This window comes from Festucalex cinctus, chromosome 13 (genome assembly GCF_051991245.1).
Source record: "Festucalex cinctus isolate MCC-2025b chromosome 13, RoL_Fcin_1.0, whole genome shotgun sequence".
Classification (NCBI taxonomy): domain Eukaryota; kingdom Metazoa; phylum Chordata; class Actinopteri; order Syngnathiformes; family Syngnathidae; genus Festucalex; species Festucalex cinctus.
The window spans coordinates 25,402,587-25,419,051 of record NC_135423.1 but is presented as its reverse complement, the minus strand read 5'-3'; the positions used below and the strand labels follow the sequence as shown (position 1 = coordinate 25,419,051).

At 42.9% G+C, this 16,465-nt stretch overlaps 1 long non-coding RNA gene across 6 annotated transcripts in view; it reads right to left on the bottom strand.

The window, feature by feature from the left end:
* The window catches only part of LOC144033802 (uncharacterized), a 118,306-nt gene that overhangs the window by 35,284 nt on the left and 66,557 nt on the right, over positions 1-16,465 (bottom strand). For 5 of the 6 annotated variants that reach the window (XR_013288072.1, XR_013288074.1, XR_013288075.1 and 2 more), the window contains one exon: positions 8,481-8,536. This is a non-coding gene — a long non-coding RNA (uncharacterized LOC144033802). Of the gene's footprint in view, positions 1-8,480; positions 8,537-16,465 lie in introns of those variants that run through there. The other variant, XR_013288078.1, reaches the window with a different exon arrangement.

Below are 16,465 nucleotides of genomic sequence, written 5' to 3'. Positions count from 1 at the left end.
AGCCTTTTGGCGCAATTGTTGCATGGTAGTTTGAGTTGGGCCAGTACACATATTATTTAGAAATTAGACACATTTATTCTTTTCATGCATATTTTCTCATGCGCTATAACCTGGCTTCTAAACCTTGCCAACAAAAATAATTTTGTTATTTATTCACTGGATTTACAGTTCAGCATGCAGATTTCATCTTCATGCCTACTTTATTCTTCTTTTGTCTAAATCATGCACGTCATTACATCGGTGCCCCCCAGTGATCAGACTGAGACACAACAGTTGAATTAAACAGCTCGTTCAGAATCTAGAACAATACAATTTGGGGCCTATTCACTAAAGGTTTGCGTCGCCTTTGCGCTGCGCTAACCGTCAAAAATGAAGCAATCACCTGGGACTTACACCGGATGCGGTTGCGGTGCGGCTGCGGTGCGTTCCGGCGACGCAAGCAATTCGATTCCATTCATTTGAATGGTGCGTGTGCGTTGCATGTCGACTGCGTCTCAGCTGCGGCGTGCCGCAGCCCTTCCGCAAGGATAGACCTGTTTTCTATTTTTGCCGGATGCCGCAGCGGTAGGCCTCCGGCAAATGGCAAGCTCGCACAAAACACATCGAGCGGGACAGGAAGACCGACGCAGTTTCAAAATAAATTTCCGGTTACCTTTCAAAATAAAACTCGCTAGCTCCTATTTCGCAAGCATGTTAGCAAAACGTGATGTGGGCGTAGCCGGGCCTGGAGTTAACGTGCGAGGTGCCCATTCACGGTTTAGACACCAGCGAACATGGACGAGGAGAGGTTTATATTGGAGGTGGAAAGCCACAAAATAATAAAAATCCACCTCTCTTTCTGTTTCTCTGTTGAGCACAGACTTTCTGTGTGTTTTTCGTTGTTTTTAACGCCACATGATCGCGCGCGGTCACGCGAGACACGGCGGGAAGTGGTCGGCGACGGAGCTGCCACACCGCATCTGTGCGGAGCCGGTGTGAGTTGCCCAAAAAATTGACGCGTCCGGAACACGCAGTCAAGACGCACCGCACCGCAGCCGCACCGCACACGCAACCGGTGTAAATCCCGGGTTAGGGAGCGCCTAATTCACTAAACACGCGCAGATGGGGAAATCCGTCACTAAGTGCGCGGCCAAACAGATTGCGTCACGGTGCGCCAGTGTTATTTGCGTGTATGTAAATTAGGTAATTTGCATACATTTTCCGCAAAATATGCCCACCCCAATGCAAATGAGACTCATTGATATGCAGCTTCTAATTCACTAACGCCAGCGCAAATAGCCACACCGCGTGTGCGTGACGCAAATAACGTTTTTGGAAAGCATGTATTATCCTGACGCAACCCCAATCCCGGAATCATGACAGCAGTGCGTGCCATTTGCAGCACATACATCTACGGCAGATCACGCAGAGAAGAAAGAGAGAGGGGGAAATATTTCCGTGTTAGTTTAGGACACATAACGTAATCCGGGCTGATCGGCAATGGCGGGGAGGCGTTTTACGATCATTTTTACGTGCCAGATGCATACTGTACGCCCACGCCAACCTCTGAAAAAATATTTTTTTTAAACGATCGCACCAATAATTTGTACTTTATGAATGAATGACGTCGTCGTCCTCTCTGCTCTGTACAGCTTAATGGCGCTCTAAATATGCTTTGCACTTAACTACAGTATTCCTTGAAAAGAAGTTGTCTCACCATATTTTTAACGGGACTTTCTGCCCACTGGATATTTGCGTTTAATTCCATCCATCCATCCATTTTCTTGACCGCTTATTCCTCACAAGGGTCGCGGGGGCTGCTGGCGCCTATCTCAGCTGGCTCTGGGCAGTAGGCGGGGGACACCCTGGACTGGTTGCCAACCAATCGCAGGGCACACAGAGACGAACAACCATCCACACTCACACGCACACCTAGGGACAATTCGGAGCGCCCAATTAACCTGCCATGCATGTCTTTGGAATGTGGGAGGAGACCGGAGTACCCGGAGAAGACCCACGCGGGCACGGGGAGAACATGCAAACTCCACCCAGGAAGGTCCGAGCCTGGACTCGAACCGGAGACCTCAGAACTGGGAAGCGGACGTGCTAACCACTCGACTACCGTGCCGCTGCGTTTAATTTATTTATTTATTTATTTATTTATTTATTTATTTCAGTTGGTGTCCAAACTCAGCCTCGAGGGCCGGAGTCCTGCAGGTTTTGGATATTTCCCTGCTCCAATGGACCTGTTTACAATGAACACGATCATTACCAGGCTTGTGCAGAGCTTGCTGATGAGCTTCAAGTGTGTTGGAGAAGGGAAAACATCTAAAACCCGCAAGATCCGGCCCTCGACAACAGAGTTCGGACACCGCTGATTTATTTTATGATGTGTTATATACAAAACACTGTATTTATTTTGTGAACAAATGGGAGAAAAGAAAATTGCCATTAATTTCATGCAATTTTAAGGGAAAATGCTAAATAGTGGTATATAGGGCGTTCTTTAAAATGATCTGTCATTGGTTTTATTCAAATTTTATGTATCGGAAGTACTAGTTGTATCGGTTATTTAGTGTCATGTCTGTGAGTACTCAAGTGGTGATGCCTCATAATGGTTTCGGTCTGAAAAAAAAGGGGTATCGAACATTCTTAATCTGTAATGACAATGAAATGTAAGGGGCAATTGTGTATAGATGATTATATTGTGACGTTGTTATCATTACCCATTTATATGCTTTTCAGAGTCAGAAACCATAACTACAATATGACCCTGATGTAAACCATTCCCAACCTTTTTTTATTTTTTTTATTTGCAGCATCCATCCATCCATCCATCTCCTTCCGCTTATCCGTCAGATCGTGGGGGCAGCAACTTTAGGAGGGAAACCCCGACTTCCCTCTCCCCAGCCACTTCAACCAGCTCCACCGGCGGGATTCCAAGGCGTTCCCAGGCCAGCCGAGAGACATAGTCTCTCCAGCGTGTCCTGGGTCGTCCCTGGGGCCTCCCGCCGGTGGGACATGCCTGGAACATCTCCCCAGGGAGGCGTCCAGGAGGCATCCGAACCAGATGCCGGAGCCACCTCAGCTGGCTCCTCTCAACGCGGAGGAGCAGCGGCTCGACTCTGAGTCCCTCCCAGATGAGCGAGCTTCTCACCCTATCTCTAAGGGAGAGCCCGGACACCCTGCGGAGGAAACTCATTTCGGCCGCTTGTATCCGAGATCTCGTTCTTTCGGTCACGACACACAGCTCATGACCATAGGTGAGGGTTGGAATGTAGATCGACCGGTAAATCGAGAGCTTCGCCTTTTGGCTCAGCTCTTTCTTCACCACGACGGACCGATCCAGAGTCCGCATCACTGCAGACGCTGCACCGATCCGCCTGTCAATCTCTCGCTCCATCCTACCCTCACTCGTGAACAAGACCCCAAGAAACTTGAACTCCTCCACTTGGGGCAGGATCTCATCCCCGACCCGGAGAGGACACGCCACCCTTTTCCGACTGAGGACCATGGTCTCGGATTTGGAGGTGCTGATCTTCATCGCAACCGCTTCACACTCGGCTGTGAACCGCTCCAGTGAGAGTTGGAGATCCCGGCTTGATGAAGCCAACAGCACCACATCATCTGCAAAGAGCAGAGATGCAATGCTGAGGCCACCAAACCGGACCCCCTCAACGCCTCGGCTGCGCCTAGAAATTCTGTCCATAAAAGTTATGAACAGAATCCGTGACAAACCTTGGCGGAGTCCAACCCTCACTGGAAACGAATCCGACTTACTGCCGGCAATGCGGACCAAACTCTGGCAGCGGTCGTACAGGGACCGAACAGCCCGTATCAGGGGGCCCGGTACCCCGTACTCCCGAAGCACTCACACAGGACTCCCCGAGGGACACGGTCGAACGTCTTCTCCAAATCCACAAAACACATGTGGACTGGTTGGGCGAACTCCCACTTACCCTCGAGGATCCTGCTGAGGGTGTAGAGCTGGTCCACTGTTCCACGGCCAGGACGAAAACCACACTGCTCCTTCTGAATCCGAGATTCGACTTCCCGACGGACCCTCCTCTCCAGCACCCCTGAATAGACCTTACCAGGGAGGCTGAGGAGTGTGATCCCTCTGTAGTTGGAACACACCCACGGTCCCCCTTCTTAAAAAGGGGGACCACCACCACCCCGGTCTGCCAATCCAGAGGCACTGTCCCCGATGTCCACGCGATGTTGTAGAGGCGTGTCAACCATGACAGCCCCGCAACATCCAGAGTCTTTAGGAACTCCGGGCGGATCTCATCCACCCCCGGGGCCCCGCCACTGAGGAGCTTTCCAACCACCTCAGTGACTTCGACCCCAGAGATAGGAGAGCCCACCTCAGAGTCCCCAGACTCTGCTTCCTCAAAGGAAGACGTGTCGGTGGAATTGAGGAGGATGCATATTTGCAGCATATGAAGATTTTAGAGTTCCACTCCAACAGGTGCCCACTCTGCTTGGCACCCAACCACTTTTTGGGGATAGACAACTTTGCATTAACCCCACAGGTTAACCACTCATATTGGTATGGTAGTACATAGCGTAAGTAATTAATAATTAACAAATAAATGACATAGAAAGTCAGAGCTGCTCACTCCCTGCCCACACATGCTGCTGTTCAACTAAGAGCTTGTAGGTGAGGGTAAAGCATTTAACATCCATCAACTGCAACAAAGCGACATGACTTCTCATTGAAAACGGTTCATATACTGTACGTTTATACATGATATCATTCATGCTATTATTTATACAAGCTACTTCCAGTACATGGAGTGAGGGATAAAAATATGCAAAAACTACTCAAAACTCTGCTTTAGCTGTTGAGAATTGTGCAGAAATGTACCCAATTGTTGTATGACGGGTTGGCAGCAAGTCATCGCTCCAGCGAGGTATATGAGCTTTGTGTTCAGTTGAATAGACCCGCATTTGACACCATGTCAATTTGTGAGTAAATAGAGACAAGATCATCATTCTTTCATTAGGGTATTTCTATGTTTTTGGGGGGAAATATTTGGGGACAGCCATTTTGTGTTCCATCATGACAAAGCAATTTCCACAGATGTTGCATCGGACGAGTTTGGTGTCGAAGAAACTTACTGGCCTGCACAAAGCACCTCAATCCCATCAAAAAGCTTTTGCATGAAATGGAACAGAGATTGCGATCCAATATCAGCCTCATCAATGTTGAATGATAACAACAACCCTCCCTAAAACCTCATAGTCTTAGTATGGTTAGTCAAATTATGCACTGGTAAATCCATCCATCATACAGGATCATTAGGAAGAACAAGAATGATAAAATGCAATTACCGGTAAGTCAATGTTCAAAGCACACAATTTGTTGTGTTTTTTAATGTCAAATCAACCTTAATGTATCTCACACAACATTGATGCTTTTATCTTTGCAGTTTTGTTGTTTTTAGAATATATATTCAATCTATCTTTATGTCTTATCACAATTGTTCAAATTCAGAGAGCATTTTGCTTTGATTCTCTGTGTGTCAAGTATTTAACCGTAGAGTTGACACTCAAGCTTTTTGAATCTTGAATTTTCTATGTTCTGCAATTGCACAATGCAAGGTTATAACCACGTTTCTTTATATTACAAATGTGTTAAAAATGAAAAGGATTCATGGAGGTTATTTTCATTTCACCTCTTTGTTGTTCCCATGAGAGTGCCCTTGGGTCACTTGAAAGGAGCTATTTACTTTATTATTAAAAAAGTAAAATTTGTATGATTAACCATTAATCCATTTTAGATTCCACTTGTCCTCATTAGAGTTATGAGGGACCTGAAACCTTTCCTAGCGATCTTTGGGCTACAATTAAGAAAGTTCAATGAATCTAACATGCATGTTCTTTCATCGTGGGAGGAAGTCCACATAACAACACACTTAAACCAAATGTATTAAACCACGATTACAGCATTAGAAGTTGTTCGAGCAATAATTAATTTTTTATCACCACAAAGCATTACGTTCAATAATTTCTTCCTAATTACATAAATTGTCATTTTAAGGCTTTATAGCCAATCTTAAATTTTCAAGTCTATAGCCCAACAGTTTGATTAACGTTATTATTTGCTATTTTCACTGTAAAAAGTGTAGGATTAACAGTGAATTTCTGTAAAAAGCTAAAATCCTGAAAAAGATGTTAATATGATAATGAAGCATTGTGTAATTTACATTAATATGTTTTAAAACTCTGAACCAAACACAAATGTTGATGTGACATTAAGAAAATGTAAAAAAAATAAAATAATATATATATATATATATATATATATATATATATATATATATATATATATATATATATATATATATATATATATATATATATATATATATATTTATTTATTTATTTATTTATTTATTTATTTTTTTTACTGTAATTTAAACAACGATAAACTGTATAACATAAAACCTTGGGATACATTTAAAATTACATCATAACAGTGTTAGAATAACTTTTTTTTGTCAGTAAGTTCTTTGGTACATTTTGTTTATGTAATATTACAGAAAGTAATATTACAGATAAGAATATTTTGATTTACAGTAAAACCATTTTAATATAAAGGTTAAACCAAATATATTATGTTCATTTAAAATTGATATACTGTAGATCTAATTATTAATTTATCAGTACACTGCAAAAAAAAATAAGGCAGCTGTGTTTACCAGAATAATTCTGTAAAAACAAAAAATACTGTGCAAATATATACACGCACACACACACACACATACATATATATATATATATATATATATAACAGAGATTGCGATCTAATATCAGCCGATCCAATATCAGCCTCATCAATGTTGAATGATAACAACAACCCTCCCTAAAACCTCATAGTCTTAGTATGGTTATATATATATATATATATATATATATATATCCATCCATCCATTTTCTTGACCGCTTATTCCTCACAACAAGGGTCGCGGGGCTGCTGGCGCCTATCTCAGCTGGCTCTGGGCAGTAGGCGGGGGACACCCTGGACTGGTTGCCAACCAATCGCAGGGCACACAGAGACGAACAACCATACACACTCACACGCACACCTAGGGACAATTCGGAGCGCCCAATTAACCTGCCATGCATGTCTTTGGAATGTGGGAGGAGACCGGAGTACCCGGAGAAGACCCACGCGGGCACGGGGAGAACATGCAAACTCCACCCAGGAGGGTCCGAGCCTGGACTCGAACCGGAGACCTCAGAACTGGGAAGCGGACGTGCTAACCGACTACCGTGTCGCCCTATATATATATATATATATATATATATATATATATATATATATATATATATATATATATATATATATATATATATATATATATGTTAGCACGTCCGCTTCCCAGTTCTGAGGTCTCTGGTTCGAGTCCAGGCTCGGACTTTCCTGGGTGGAGTTTGCATGTTCTCCCCGTGCCCGCGTGGGTCTTCTCCGGGTACTGCATGCATGGCAGGTTAATTGGGCGCTCCGAGTGTGAAAGGTTGTTCGTCTCTGTGTGCCCTGCGATTGGCTGGCAACCAGTCCAAGGTGTCCCCCGCCTACTGCCCAGAGCCAGCTGAGATAGGCGCCAGCACCCCCCGCGGCCCTTCTGAGGAATAAGCGGTCAAGAAAATGGATGGATATATATATATATATATATATCCTAAAACTGGTTTTTAACTTGTAGATTCAGCTGTTCTTTACTGATAAGTGGTAAAGCAGTCATCTTGCAACCCTGAGGTTGTTGGTTCAATCCCAGTGCAGTGTGTCTGTGTCAAAGAACCATGTGCAGAATAATGAAACTCCAGTTGTTTCTGATGCTGTGTAATCTGTAGGCGAATGAGTACAAGTCGTCAAAATGCAAAGCACTCTGAGAGATAGTAAGGTAGGAAATTGCTATACAAATGAAGTACCATTTACCAAGAACATGCTGCTTTTATCCTGTTTTGTTCAGTAAATTCTACACACAGATTTTGTTTATTGTACATTGAATCCCAGTACAATTTAGAAACAGTTACTGTTTATTGTACATGAATCCAGTTAAATGTACAACTTTTTTCTGTAAAGTTTCTAACATTTGCACTGTATTTTATTTTATTTTTTTAACAGAATATCTCTGGCAACCTCAGCTGCCAGTGTTTTTCCCTGTAAAAACTTTTTTTTTTTTTTCAGTGAAACAAGATACTTTGTAGTATATTTTCAAATGTATAACATTTGCATGCCAACTGAACAACAATGAATGCACAAGGGCTCAGACTCAGCCTACAAGATTAACTGCAAAACTTGAGATATTGGTATACAGTATAATTACTTACAGTAATTCATCTTATTTAAATTATTTTGATGGCCAGTATTCATAATCAGTGCAGATAACATTTCCAAAGATAAGAGTCTTTATATCAGTGGATGATATGTTTTTTTTTCCCATGACATTTTCAGTACTTGCATTCACATGGACAACAGTCTGTAATCATACCTCTTGTATGCCGGTGCATTGTCTTCAGACTTCATCAGAGATATTCCAGATTTTGTCTGCAATAAGAAAAAAAAACATTTGCAGTTAAAGAAAGATTACTTCATTTGTCACTCCTATGTTGCACAGCAAAATTTACAACCAACGTTTCTACTACTTTTCTGCCATGCCAAACCCAAAGAAACATCCAAAACATGAAGCTCACATATAATCAAACTCGGCCCCTGAAGTCCCACTTCATAGTCATCAAGTCATAATCCTTGAAGCAACGCAATATATATTAGAGTGGAAAGAATGAGGGCAAAAATGATGGAACAGGAGCAGATATATTTTTAACCATCACAAATTACACCTTGCAGCTAACTATAACACAAAACAACTCATTTGAAGAAACAAAGGGACGATTGTAGAAAAATGGCAAAAACAAAACGAACACTGAGTTTCGTTTTTGTCATAGATGAACTAAATGGATGTTAAGAGGGGTCTGCTTACTGCAGTCCCTGTCCCTTTAAAGACAATGACCTGACCATCAGGGCAGCTTGGCTGCAGATGAGAAAGTAGTTATTTCAAGCCCCCCCGCTCATTTATTTGTGAATGTATTTTAAGAGACCTAAAGCAGTATACTGGATGTCTGGGTGGCATGCTGATCAAGTAAGATGGGTCTAATGGAATCAAGGGACAGCATATGGGGGGGTAGGGGTGAACAGGGGATCAGGGCTCTAAGCCAGGCAGATACACTCGGGTGGATAGCGTATCTTTAATGCTACTGATGTTCAAGCAAACTGGCGCCCTGGCTTGCTGGCATGGTGCCTAGCGTTCTTCCACTGGCTGGGGGCTCGTATAGTTTGGATGACTGTTGCAAGAAACTGAGGGGAAGTCAAAGGTGACAGGCAGACAGACTGCAGACAGACAGTGGCCAGAGGCAAAAACTCAAAAAGTAGAGAATAAATACTGACCAAGTCGATGGAAGTTAAAAATTCTACGTTGGTAGTAAGCATACAAATAAATCCTGCTGAGAGCATTGCATCACAAATATGTCCTAACTTCTGTTCAGTTACTCGCCTGAACATGACCATTAAACTCCCCATCGGGAAATGAGACCTCAAACCCCAGCAGAGCTGGCCCACGCTTGCACAATCAAAGACAGCCTCCGCCAGCACAGTGGCTTACCCCATAAGCAACTCAGGACGAAACGGTGTTTTCACTTTCACAAACTCTACAGTCGTACCGACTTGCACATGTGACGCTCATTAAAATGTGCAGTTTCCCTCCAATTAAAGCAAAAGTGCTGCTCCGCTGTGGGATAGCAGAAACGGCGACTCTTTGTAGCAATATGTTGTCTGTTTTGCTGCAGAGATTCTGAAGATGTTGAATAATAAGCTGTGCACTGGAAAGCTCCAGCCAGTCTATGTGAGAGCTCGCCAGTGGGGCAGCTTCTGGCTGCAGGCGCCGTTTACAGCTCGGTCCATCATAGTCGCCTTGCAACCCTGACAGAGATGCATTTATTGACACTTACTTTGGATGACAGTGATGACAGTAAAAAACAGATTACTGCTGTAAGGGTACCGATGTTGCTCCATGTGCAGCGGGCTCACATAATGGTTATTTTGAGACGGTGGCAGTGGTGCAAGCTCAGCTGCAAAAGTTGTCGTGGAAGGTAACATTGATTTTGTACTGTTCCGTTGAAGAAACAAGTGTCACCTCACCTATAAATTCTCAATAAAAATGAAAGCATGAATGAGATTAATTGGCATTGATGCATGAAAAAAATGAAGGGACACCACTTAGACCTTGCCGTGGACCTCACACAACTACGATAAATGAATGCCCAATATTTTTTGGGTAGCATATGCTTTTTTTCTATCACGCAATGTGATTTAGCTCAATTTTGTATGGCAGAATTCTTGATTTCATCTGCCAGACAAGATCATTTTCACTGTTTTGTACATTTTAACACAATCTTATTCCCACATTTATGAATCACACCTTTTCAGAAAGTGTGACAAAACTATCAAATCTAATAAAGGTTTTTTAAAGAGGAAATCTACCTTAAACATTTCTTGACAATAATATATGTGACCTCACTAGTCTAAACATAAAATTCTGATTAATATTACATTTGTGGAATATGATTTATGAAGAAAAATCCAGCCATTTTTAGTGAAAATGACATCACAATTGCTCAGGTCTCAGGTAACAACCAATCACAGCTCAGCTTCAGAAAACAGGTGAGCTGTGATTGGTCGTTGCCTGAGACCCGAGCAATGTGGCAAAATGGCCGCTACCTAAGATGGATAAAAATGGGTGGATTTTGCTTCATAATTCATATTCCACTAATGCAATATTAACCAGAATACTGTATTTAGACTAGTGGGGCTTTTTTTGGGTTGACTTCAACTTTAAATGTTGAGCCACGATGAAAGAGGAACGGAGTATTTTACAAAACAAAACAAATTTAGATACAGCAGCACGTCTACATACACATTAACAGTATACCTTTTTTTTGATTGATTGACTGACTGACTGACTGACATGTAAAACACATTGACACACTGAAATTGTCTTTTGTAAATACATTTACACTAATATAAGCAATCCATATAAGCAATCCGTTCTTTGCTCCTCCCATTCTATATGAGGAGTCATCGTTATTAGGAATTCAGCCAGTAAGCTAGCACCTTGCTTTAAAATTAAACATGCACTTGACACAACAGCGAGTTCCTCTCATTCCATTTCAAACCAAATACAGTAGAGCTCTCACTGACCACCTGAAATCCTGGCCAGATAAAATGTACGCTAGCTCTTACTTAATACTATCAACAATGAGCTATGACTCAATGTAGCAAAACCGACAAATGGTACTAATAACAGCATTGGTATTGAGCATGTGTGTGGTTTACATATATACATACTAGTGTACAGGTGTTTTAAGTGTGCTGAGATTCAATTTAGACTTTAGAATAAAATAAAAGTTCTATGATAAAGAAAATTGGTCGACTGACTGACTGTCTTCATGAGGCACTTTAGTAAGTTTGGCCAGATTTTTGTGCATAGTAATAGTTTGCGTCTTTGGTTTGTTTCCTAAGGTGGGGCTGTCACCCTCATTCTCCGAAGCGCGTGTAACAACTATGGCCAATGGCCCAATCCACCCTCTATTTTTTTTTTAAAGTTTACTTCTCCTAAAGCAAATTCTCTGCAGTCGCATAAATATTCCACTGCCCAGACAGGATCCAGGCTTGGTTAGCTCTGCAGGTGGCTCATCCAACCACCAACAAGGCTCTTTTGAAGCCGCTGACCAGGTGACAAAGGAATGTATGCGTCTGCCGAAGGAGTGTATTCAAGCCCGGCTTCTCGGAGCCCGAACAAATGGCTCCAATGATTTGGAATACACAAATGACCGATCAAAGGAATGTTCATGACTTCTTATCAATCACAAAGGGTATTCTGGCGCCTCGCCCTTCCTGGAACGTCTAGATGGAGCAACAGCACCGCCAAGTGGTGAAACTTGGAACTATCCTTAGTGACAATTCACATAAGTAACCGCATTTTACACATTTATACCATGATAATTCTTGACAGACAACTGAACTACGAATGATTCATGTTATATCTTTGTGTGTATGAACATCCTATTTCATTTGTACTCCATAAAGAATGAAAGATAATCAATATCTCTCAGTTCAGTCAGATTAGACAAGTAGAAGTTACCTCACAAGTTAGTTTATGATGCATTAATTACGATGTGTGTTAAAGGGGTTGTGTGGGAAAACTGATTTGCCAGACTGACCAAATTTAATGCCAAATTATTAATCTCTTTAATAATTTTTTTCTTAAAGTCTGCCCGAGCGAGCAGAAGGGTGTGCCACCACCCACTGAAGCCCCGCCCAAAGACTTTAAAAGGATGAGGGGACCTCTCTCTTGCCCTCTTCCTGCTCTTGCCCTCTTCCTGCTCTTCCGCCTCTTGTCTCTGGCTTCCAAGCCTCTTGCAAAACTCTCCTGCACGACCTGCAAGTGCCCCAGCCTGCTCGAACTCTTTGTTCCAAGAAACTTACCAACCACGTGGCCCTTTTCTTTTCTGGCAGCAACCGTTGCCGAGAGCGGACCCTCGCTCCACGCCAAGCCAAAGCAGGTGCAAACTGCAACGCTGACTAAAGACTCTTTTGCTTTTTTTTTGTTTTGTTTTTTTGTTCCACCATCGGTGCTTGCCCGCCCGGACTCCGCGGCCCCCGGCGTACACTTGCAACGTATCGCCGGGCTCAAGGTTGTGCACCTAAGCCGCGCACCTCACCTGCTATTCGGTGGCGCTCCGCCGCAGTGCCAACGCACCTCCAACGGCTGGCCTTCCCCGTACGCAGGCGCGTACTGACCGAGCTGCAACACCTGAACTCCGACAGCTGCCCAGCAGAACCAACCTTGGCGAGAATCAACCTCGCCGGATCGCCGACCAATCAAGGGACGAGCCGCGCAACTACGCCAGGCCCCTGAGCGGCTTCCCCGTGCTCACCTGTGGAATAACCCTTTTTTTTATTTTCTTGCCTTTTTGGAACGAACATTGACTATTTTTCACCCTTTTGTTCAAGACCTTTCTGCTCATTCGACGCAAACGATGCTCGTAAGTCTGCATTTGATTCCCAAATTGGTACCACTGCGTGCAACTTACGTTTGAAACATATCACAGATCTGGCAGGTCAAATTTCTCTTTTCCTTGTTTCCTCATTCATTCGCATTCCTTCCTTATTTTCATTCGCTTTATTTTGTTTCTTTTCTTCTGACGGTAGAATAGTTAGATAGGCAGTGTTTTGATTCTGTAGTGTAGCAATCGTGAATAAATGCATGTTTTATGAACTCTATTCCGCCTAAGTCATCTGTGTTTCAGAGTGGATTATTATTCTTTTGTTAGTACAACGAACCACTGAATATCGAGTGTGGCGACTTTAGATTATAAATGACTGATGAAAGAAGGATTTTGGTCGTTGTTTGCTCCTGTTAACCCAAAGCAAAACCAACGTGGTGCCCCAGAGGTTATCGAGGTAAATATAATTTACCTCTGTAACGTCCAGATTATTAATTCGTCCAAAAGACGACCCAATTATCGCTACATAATGGTGCCCCGAGTGAGGCTACATAACATAAGCACATCCACTCGAAAATACAAGACTTTGGACGTGAAAAGTAAAACACATTTCACGTAGTGTACCTAATCATTTGGCTCTGTGTAAAAAGGTAAACATTTCTGCTTACATAGAACTGCACTGACTTTCCCCTTCAGCGTTGAATCGAGCGTTTGTTAGCCGCCATCTTGCGTGTGTTACCACCGCAGTGGCCTGCTATAAGTAAACGAGAGTAACGGGATTGATTGATGGAAGAAAAGTAAGAGCCGGTCACCGTTTGAGAAAATAGTGGCTTGTATTTGAAAACGTACGTGATAGAACTCGAGTTGTGCAGCTTTTAAATTTCAGCTGGCTGAATTTGAAGTTGTTTGTCTTTGTGTGTTGTGTTTCCGGAAATTGTGGGAAGTCAGGTGACAGCCGATGTGCATCGCTTTGACCAGACTCGAGTTACGTGCTTCGGAGTAGCTAACCGCGAGCAACGTAAACGACGTCCGAGTCACTTTCCCCGTGTCCTCCCACACCTAGCTTGTGGGAGAAGTTTGAGTCGTGACTGAGCTTTCTGTAGCCGCCGACTCAAAGTTTCAGCTCGTGGCGAGCGGATGAACAGAGCGCTAAGACGTTAGCTGCTTACCTGTACCGTGTACGCATTTCCACAAGGTGGCGCCATAGTCCTTGTGAAGAGCTGTGTGGCTCGTGGAGGCGTGGTTGAGTACCTCCCCCTCCCTTCTCGTTGGCGAGTTTGAGCCACGCCTGCAGACGCCCCGAAAGGGAGTGAGTTCTGCAGGCTGTCAGCTGTCAGTCAGTGTTGGAGTGACACAGATCACTCGAGCTTGCTCCACTGCCAATAGACAACTGAACTGCTGCTTTAACGCCGGTGATCCTTGCTCCGCGATAATTCTGATTCAATGTTACTACACATTGCTTTTTGAATTGTTTTCCGTGTCGAGCGTTGTACTTAGTGATTGTCGTCACTGTTAGTACGCAAGGATAATAAAAGAATTATCCACGTCCGATTAAACGCATTTGTAGGCTCAATTGACTGCTTGCGTTTAACGATTATAGTAATAGCCGACCGCCTCTAGTCTTTTACGCTGCCTAGCGTGAGAGCAATTACGGTTGCATCAACAAAACATACTGCTGGGTCAAATTAATACAAAGGAACTATTTACACTGTTGTGTTTTTCTTTTTTTTTTTCCTTTCTTTTTCCGTATTCCCTTTTATCCAGTTTCATACTAGGCTAACTAGCTGTATTCTTGACTTAACATTCTACTTAATTTAGGGTTTTGTGTTTGTTTAGTTGGTTTGGTAGACCTAGTATTATTATTATTATTTTCTTCTCTTTTATTTGTTTTTCTTCTCATTTTTATCCATTATTTTTAATTTTGTTGTTTTGTTTGTTCTTTTGTTTTGTTTTTCGGTTGCGTCTAGTTAATAAGAAGGTGTGAGTTCGAATGAGCTATTATTAGAGAGGCAGCTCTAATATTTCTGTATAGTTTTGCAGTTTTTGTGTCCCAAACCCCGTCCACAAGACATTTGCATAAAACTGTACTGACACTGTAATCAGTCATTTGACTAAGACTATTAACCCCTTTTAAGTTTATTTTCCCCTTTTCCTGCTTTGTTGTTTATTTAATTTAATTTTAATTTCAACTTTTAACTCGACTTCCAAAAAAAATAAAAAAATAATTGAATTTTTTTTTTTGATTTAGCTTTTGGGATTGACTGCTGTAACATTTCAGAGTTACTCGGTCCCTCATTTAAGCTATTCTTTGCTGAGTGAATCAAGTTGAAGTTAGTATTATCAATTTTTTTATTTTTCTTTATTTATTATTTTATTTTTGTTGCTGTTTGTTTTTGTTTGTTTTGATAACTGGAATTGATTTTTCCACAACTATAGTGTAAGCAGTGGGTTGCAGAGCCCACTACAAATCTTTTGCTTTTGTGGCAATTTCCCTTTTGATAATTTGAACCCAGTGTGTATTGTTGACGATAATACTTGATAGCGGTAGTTAGCTAACTTCGTACGCTAATTAACTAACTATTAAACACTAGTATAAGTTTGATCGTCTAAAAGCTATTGACAATATGGCAGCACCCCGAGAGACTCCCAGCCCCTGTGAGAGCTTAGAGACCTTAGCTCAACTGGTTCAGAAGCTGACCAAGGACTTCTTACCTGGATACGCTGAGTCTATTAGGGATGCGGATGTCAATACGCTAAATGATAACCTCGCGCAACTCATGAGCGACGCTGAGACAAAAGCCCCAAAAGACAAATCACTCATTCGAATGCTCGGATGTCTGACTTTGAACCTTGCCGCGCAGTTGAAGCTTAGCGATGCCGAGGACTGTCAAGTGAAACACCAACTTGACATGGCACGACAGCAGAGCCGTGACGCCACAGCACAGCTTGAAGCCGCCCACGACCGAGTGAAGGTCATGGAGACCCAGCTGGATGACGTTAAAGCGCAGCTGGATGAGGCAGAAGCCCGCGCAGATGCGGCGCTAGCCGAAAATCTGGGCAGTGATGCAGATGAGTCTGCTTTCACTCCCAACTCCCATCAAAAGATTGGTGAGTTAACCCAAGCTCTCGCGTCCGCCGAAGAGACAAATCGAGAGCAAGAAAAACTGCTGAGATCCGCGGCAAATGAAATTCACAAACTAAAAGCAGAGGTGACTGACTTGACTGAACGACCGTCAAAAGACCAACTTCGGCTAGCAGAAGCCAATTACTTTCGGGTGAGTTCGTCGCTAGCTCAGTCAACCGATGAAGTGAAGCGCCTCCAAGTTCAGGTACAGACCTTTAGGGAGGAACGTAATGCCGAAGTGGACCGCTCATATGACCTGCGAACCAAATTAGCATTGACTGAAGCCGAGGT